The 7,713-nt window shown below is 46.4% G+C and overlaps 1 long non-coding RNA gene across 1 annotated transcript in view; it reads left to right on the top strand.

Moving 5' to 3' along the window:
- The first annotated feature begins 824 nt into the window (after positions 1-824).
- LOC102000858 overlaps positions 825-7,713 on the top strand; it is a 16,642-nt gene continuing 9,753 nt past the window's right edge. The window contains exons 1-3 of the long non-coding RNA XR_001229440.1: positions 825-993; positions 1,425-1,529; positions 3,021-3,145. This is a non-coding gene — a long non-coding RNA (uncharacterized LOC102000858). The remainder of the gene's footprint in view (positions 994-1,424; positions 1,530-3,020; positions 3,146-7,713) is intronic.

Genomic DNA, 7,713 nt, shown 5'->3' with positions numbered 1-7,713 from the left:
GCTCCCCATGGGGCGCGGCGAGCTGGTCCCGGCACGGTGCGCCCCTGCCCGCCGCCGCTGCCTGCCCGGCTCTACAGCCCGCGCGCCGGCTCCCGCTTTCCTGGCTGCAGCGTCTAGACAGAGCGCTCCGGTGCTCATGCAAAAGTGCCGGCCGGCTCCCGCGAGGCTGTCCCGCAGTTGCCTGGGCACGGGACTCCTGACTCCGAAGCTGACCTGGAATCCCGGGAGAGTCCGAGCCGGGACTGGAGGAGCCGGCCCGGCTGTGCCGGGAGGCTGCGGGGTCGCAGCTCAGCGTGGAGTTACCTCGGTGCGACCCTCCTCTTCCCGCCCCTTCCCCTCCCCCACCAGCCCGTTCTGGGTTCTTGGGCGCTTATTGTTTTAATAAATTTTTTGGTTGTTTTGGTCCTTGAGTGTGATTTGTTTTTAAAAGCTGCGAGTAACGTGTCTGTCCTCGCTCCTCTCAGGCTCTCTCGGAGGCTTTGAAGAGAGGTCTCAGCGCATCCATTTTCTAAGATCCTCTCCTCTCGCGACAGGAATTTGGGGCCCCCGAAGGCGCCTTGGAGCTGAGAAGCGGCGACTGGGCTCTCGGAGGGGTGTGCACAGTGGCTGTAGGAGCTCCCGGGTGGCGGCGGCGGTTCTTCTGGGCTGGACTCGATGAGGGGAGGAAGCCGATTTTCCCAGCAAGATCTCCATGTACAGCTACATCTTTAGGGCCGCTCGGGTTAATATATGTCGTCAGAGGCTCCTCACGCCAATCCCGGGGCGGCGGGGGCGGCGCCTCGCGCACTCCGCAATAAAACTTTTTGATGTTCACGTTGCTAATTGCTGAGGTCCTCTTCTAGGATTGGCTGTCCACTCATAACTATAAGATAATTAAAACGGGGGGGGCAGGGTTAAAAAAACTTTTTATCAGCCATAGGTTAATTCAAGTGTTTAATAGATGCTTCACTATTAAACCTCCCCCCCCCCCAATATTGAAGAATCTCAAACCAGGTACAGTATTATTTCACTTTCTTTTCTGGTTACGGGGGGTTGGGGTGAAGGGAAGAAGGAACGCAGATAATGCTTTTGTCAAGTATTTTTTTTGGGGGGGGGAAGGTAGGTAACTGAGGCACAAAACCGAGCAGGCAGCTTCCTGTAGTTTTGTGCCGCCGGAGAAGTGATGGGGGGGGGCGGTGTGGTGGCGACAAGAGTCTGGTGGCGGCGGTAAGGATCCCCATTAAGATGCTGTTGGGAGCAGCCGACTCTCTTTGACCAGGCTGGTACCCAGCGCTCTTTTGACCCCGTAGACGCTGGAAAAATTTCAGTGACTCTTTTGCTTAGGAATTGATTTGGATGACTCGGGTTCTAGTGACAATTTGCAGAGATGGTGGATGGGAACTTCGGTTTGTAGATGCACTCATTTGCGTACTCTTCTGGTGCAGCAACCCCAAGACAGACTTTGGAGGTTTTCAAAGTGGGGCACCTCGATTTCTTGAATCTGTGGTGTGGCGAGTACCCGTGTTCCGCTGGTTTAACTAGCCTGTTTGGTAAGTAACTGAATAGTTTTTACAGCGTGTTCGAAGCTTATTTTCTAGCTTTTATGAACAAACATATAAATATATCTCTGCATTCCTGCCTCCCCCATAAAAGCGGGCATCTGTGGAAACCAGGTTTAGTTATCGGAGGGGAGCCATTAAACGGCTGTTTAAGAGGCAGGCAGGGAGGAAGGCTCGTGGATGTTTAGACTGCTTGCCTTGGCGATCTTGAACGCATTAGAACGGAAAATGGATCTCTATACTTGTAAGTGAGCCGGCCGCAGGGCATCCAGGCAGACCCCTAGCAGCACGGGTGGAGGCGGTCAGTGGAAGAAGCTGAAATCACCCTGTGGCCTTGGCCTCGGATGCCTGGAGAGGCCAAGCCTGTGTGAAGATTCCTTCCGCTCCCTCGCACGATGGAGGTGGGGTGCAACAGGGTGTGCAGCAGATGCCCGTAGGCTGTAATTTCGATCAAGTTTAGGGCTGGCTGGCCTTGAGAACGAAGTAGCCAGGCAGAAGGCACACTAGTGACTCCAACTTGGGCATCGTTCTTTGGAAGCAGGGGCAGCCTAAGGATTCCGCATGGGCAGTCTTTTTCGTGCCCCTGGCTGGCTATGGTTCGGTCTCGAAGGCCAGGTTGACAGGAATTGGAGAGGGCCCAACTGGTTGCTCCCTTGGGCTCCCAACTGAGATCCTGCTGGCTACTGCATTGTGGTAGTCTCGCTGAGAGTTTTAAAATATGAATATATGGAGCGAGGTGGCAGAGAAGGAGAAAACTCAAAGACTAGGGCCTATCTTCTGTCCATAGGGCCAGTTTTCCTTTTTCAGCTCCCAGCAGTGTCCTAAGACAGAGAACAAATCCTGGATGGGAAATAGCTAGAACCAGTCTTGCTAACCAGCCCAGAGGATTGTGTTCGGTAGCAGGATAAAATAATGACCCAACTTGAGTGGGTCTGTAGTTGGGGGGGGGTACAGTGAGAGTTTTCAAGAGAACCATTTCTTCAAGGAAAGAATAGGGGTAGTGCGGTGGAGGATTCTGTTTACATTTGCACCAGGAGGGTACCCTGAACCAGTAAATACTAGGAGTTCAATCCTCTGACATTCGATACACTTTTTTTTAAAAAGTCTGTTTATAAAAATATGTAGGCCTTAAGAGCAGGTAGAGCAAGTAAGATGATTGTACCGTGGCCAGCAAGGATAAAAGAAAAAAAAATTAAGCGAGTGAGTTTCTTGGCTGCCTTAGGAAATAGACTTTTAGAGGCTTGGGAGATAGAAAAAGAATCCAGAGAAAGATAGGGCTAAGGATGGATAAGCTGTCTGTCTCCCAGTGGCCCTGGAATCTAGGGACCAGAACTTGCTACTTTTAGCCCCTCTTTCATGCTTTTTAAATTCAAACCAATAACAACAGATAGCATCCTCACAAGTGATAAAAGAAGTGGCTTGCATGGGGGCAGAAAAGGGGCCGTAAAAGAGGCTAATCTGACCATCTTTCTGCACCGACAGCACCATTATCGGCTAAGGTACAAGCCTTAAGGGGGCTGAAGCTTCGTGTATCTTAGAAGCCCGAATGCAGAGACAAGAGCATCAGAAAGGCAATCTGGAGGTAGCTGGAGAGAGGGGACAAATGGGTAAGTTTTGGTGGTTTCTCCCTTGTAGTAGCTGGCTGGCTCTGAGTGGTGTCCTTAATAGGTCTGTTCGCCTTTTCATTTTAGCATCTTTGGACCCGTTTTACTCAGGAAGCTTAGGATGTGGGGTTAGCTTGTTGCTTTGCAAAACTACCAAGCTGAGATGCTGTGTTAAGTTTGTCCCCATTTTATGTGGCCTCCTGCCATGCAGGGGTGGTCCTGAGATAACTAACAGATTGAGGTGGTGGAGAAGGTGGCACTGGTGATCAGGGAAAAGGTGGGCCGAGAAGGCAGGTGTAGAGTTACCAGGCTTAGATATCAGCCTGCTCCTTCACTCTTGGGCTGTACTATCAAGGCCTCTGGAGAACTACTCCCTTAGGGGTACACATTTCAAATCCCCAAAGACCAAGGAACTGTGATGATGCTGGCTGTGGGCCATTCTGGGTGCCCAGGAGAAGCCTTACACAGGGTCATCTGTCTCCTGGGAGACCGAGGGCTGAGCGGTCCTGGGTCTGTACATCATCACAGGAAGGCAGTCCAGGTCCAGGGTAGTGCTGGAGATTCCTTGTCCATAGACTTCTCTGCCGCTGATAGTGTATCCAAAGTGTTTCACAGTACATCTTCTTTCAGCCAAACAAGCAAGGCTGGTTTCAAACATTTGTTTTTGCGCCTATGTCACTTGTCTCTTTTCTTTTACTAGCATTTTCTTTCTCTGAAAAAGAAATCAAAGAACAAGCAAAAGGCTGGGGACCCCCCCCACCTTGCAAGCATTTTGCCCCAGTGAGATATTTCTTTTAAGTTCTGTTTAAGCCAAATATTTTTTTTTTTAAACTTCAGTCTCTTTTTAGGGGAAATTCAGATCTTTTCAAGGTATTTATTATTTCAAAGGCAAGGCCAGTTTTGTATCTTGTGCTTTGCTCAGGAATACTCAAAATAAACTGGCTCTGAGAAGAACCAGGCCAGAAGGTCATAAACACACATTTTATATTTACAGGAATTATGGCTCAATTCCCTTCATCATCTTTCAGACCTCTTCTTACCTTCCTTTCCTAACTAAAGTAGCAGAGAATTTGATCATGAACATTCCTTTAACTATCTATAACACGGTGAACTCCAGAACATGCTAAGAACCCCAAAGGAGTACCAAGTCCAGAAGGTGTCAGGAAAAGGAATCTTATTGAAGATGCAAGCTCTGCCTCACCTGCTCCAAAGACACTGTTTCTTAGACACTCTCATCGCCCTGCAGGCCTTTTTTCTACTGGGGGGCACTCTGTCACATTACTTGTTAGCCACTTAGTTCCTCTGTTTTAGGACATCCAGAACAAGGCCTCCCAGCTGAGTGGCAGCAAAGGTCGCCCTCTGATAGGGCTTTTGTCTTTTCCTTTTGTGGTGGTTGTGTACAGGCATGGCAACAATGTTTCAAAGTAGGGAATCCTGGCGATTGAACTCTTAACGTCTGCTTCAAAAAAGCAAAGGGCAGGAGAAGGTGCCCTTAACTCTTATGTGGCTTTCATTTCTTCTGAACAATTTCTTCTTGGCTTTTGGGGGAGGGTGGGGCATTTGGGGAGTAGACCCTCTTCCTCTTAGTTCTCCATTCAAAACAGATCTGTTGCAGATGGAGGAGGGAGGGGCTGGTTCAAAGGCAGGGATGACTTTGGGGAGGTTGATTTTAAAAAATGTACTCTTTAGTTCAAGTGTGCCTAGCAAACTGTAAAGCCAGGACTTGCTAAATGCCTAGACATCTCTCCCCTTATTTTTTCTTCTCCGTCCTCCTCCCATTTCCCTTTCTTTCTTCTCCCATAACTTACCCCCTCCGCAGAAGTGTTGGTGCTTATACATTACTTACCCTTGGCACTGAACCTGAGACTCATGGAAGAATGAGGCACTAGTTTATCCTTAAGTTCTCTACGGAAAACCCTACTGTCCATTATGACCGGGAGTAGATCTTCCATTTTCTTCAATAACCCATGACTGCATTCTTGCTGCTGAGGAGAGTTCTCATTGATGAAGAAGAATTTGGTACTTTGACAGGTATCTGTAAATTAAAAATAACTCATTCAGGCTCAAGGCAACATAAAACGTGCTGTGAATAGGCATTGCAAAAGATAGTATTACATATAATAATATTATATTTAACCTATGAGTTGTTATTATAGTAGTCTCAAGAAGTATGATAAATCTGACCTTTGCCGCTTTGTAGTAAAATCCTAGGCTTAGAATAAAAGTGTTACAAGACAATACATCCCTCAGGATTTATACAACATACTCTAAGAACTGCATACACATAGAAATATTTCAGGGCTGGATAAATATTTGAGAAGTAGACCCTGGCTTACACTCCCAGCACTTAACAAAAGAAACACAATAAAAACAACAGAATAATAAAATAAAAATAAAAGATAAAAAGAATTCTTTTTTTTCCCTCCGAGCTGTAAAGAAACCATTTAGAATTCCGATGAGAATGTGAATGTGATTTTGCATTCCCGCTCTCTGAACTCGCCAGCAATGGATTTAAGCTAGCATGCCATCCAGTCTGGGGTCCAGAATAAAATAGGAATGAAATGGCCGCTTAACACATGGGGCTTCTGATGCATCATTTGTGGAGCTGGAGAATTTACTTATGACCCGAGTCCTGTTTCTTCCCAGTCCTATTGGGGGCACTTGAGGGAAGTCTCCACAATGTGGCTTCACTTGCAGAAGCACATAGATGGATTGCTTTAGCTCTGACAGCTCCTTACAAGTTCTTTCTGCATTCTTCTGCAGTCTTTGCTTATAGACAAGGAAGGGACTTGAGCCAGGATGGTTAGGTTTCAGGTTAACAAAAAGAAACACTTTTATTGTCAATATTAATGGCAAACTTCAATTTTTACAAGTCCGGGGTTGAGCAGATCAAAAGCAGCTTGTCTTGATTTCTCAATATTCTCTGGCGCTTAGACAATTACCTGCAATTTTGGTTCTAATGAAACAATACGAGAAAGTCAGTTTCAAAAAACTCGAAAGTTAGTATTTGAGTACCGATTTTTTTTTTACCTGTACATGACATATTATGACTAAGTGATTTATTCCTTCAGCTGGAGCTGAGTTTTGAAGGAGAATTCCTCCAAGAAAACTACGTTTAAGCAATGTCCTCACTTGCAATGTCATGGGTCTTTTTCAGTGTGTGCATTCCATGGTTGCTTTCTGGCCGGGTAAGGATCCGGCAGACTGAGGTCTTCCTGGTAATTTGGGTACACCGAGTCTCCAGTTAATGATAGATAATCAGCCTTTAGGTCATTCGGTCATTCTCTTATTACAAACCCCTCCTGCTCTCTCTGATCTCCTTTCAAACTAAATTTCACACAAACAAATAAAGCAAGACAGGGACAAATTCTTAAAAAAAAAAAGAGGCAGAAATATTAGAAACTTCTGATATAGAACTCTAAACAAGGAAAGGCAAACCAAAAGAGGATAGGAAAGAACATCTTATCAAAATGAACATGTTGTGTACAAAACATTAAAAGGAAAGGGTCTGGCTTCTGTTAAAGTGACAGAAAATTAAAATAAAAATAATTGCAGGCAGCAAAGTCATAATATAAACAGAGAAGTCAGGATGCTTGCTGGAAATGCGCAGCACTAGGAGGCAAATTTGTTGTTACCTATTTATGTATCTTCACTCTGATTGGAGAAGCGCTACTTTGTTCCATTTTCCCAAAAGAGAATGGTTTTCTTTTTTTTTTTTTCATACTTGTGTGAGTGCCCATTTAAGTCAAGACAGGCCCCAAACTCGAGGAATGAAAAAGTGGAACTGCATTTTTCTTGCAAAGCATCCAACTTCAAACGAGGCCGTTATTTGCATACAGGAAAAGCAGAATTCCATTGAGAATGCATTTGGATACTTCAGGAAACCCGTGTGACTGGTGCTTTTTTTTTTTTTTTTATTTTGCTGACAGAAGGCATTCTCGAGTAAGAACAACGAAACCAGCCTTCTTCACCTCCTGGGGTTTTTCTCTTGCCATCTACAGAAGAGTGTGACTTCAGAAAGAAACTTCAGATTGGCCAAGGTACAGGTCAGATTAGACCCCAGGGAAAAGAGCAGACACTCAAGGGCTCAAGCCGTCAGGTTCTCCGATGAGAGCGCCCCTAGTGTCATCTTACTGTCTCTGCCCTTCACAGTTCCCTTCGATAGAGGCTACAAAGCTGGTCGAAGACTACCAACTTCCCAAACTACCAAAATCCAACCGGGCTTTCAGCCTTACACCGGGTTGGAATTTTGGCTCAGGACTAGTTCAGCCTGACATTCTCCGAGTTACAAGGGGAGTGTGAGACAGATGCTGGCGGTAGACAGGGTGTGGGTCTGGCACCTTTTGACTGGCCAACCTCTTTGACAGAAGGCCCACCTTCCCAAGCAAGCAAAGAAACCCCAGTTGACCGTTGCCTCCAAGTCCTTCCAGAGTTCTCCCAACACAGCAGGAGGCCTTCTGATTACAGATTTTCCTTCCGCACCCAAGTCAAGCCCCCCATTCTCTGAACTTCTTTCTGGTGGGGCAGTGCATACACCCTTTGCTGTTCTTTGAGCACACAGTGTTCACTTC

The sequence above is a fragment of the Microtus ochrogaster genome, unplaced genomic scaffold (assembly GCF_000317375.1).
Source record: "Microtus ochrogaster isolate Prairie Vole_2 unplaced genomic scaffold, MicOch1.0 UNK28, whole genome shotgun sequence".
NCBI classification, from domain to species: domain Eukaryota; kingdom Metazoa; phylum Chordata; class Mammalia; order Rodentia; family Cricetidae; genus Microtus; species Microtus ochrogaster.
This window is presented reverse-complemented; position numbering and strand designations above follow the sequence as displayed.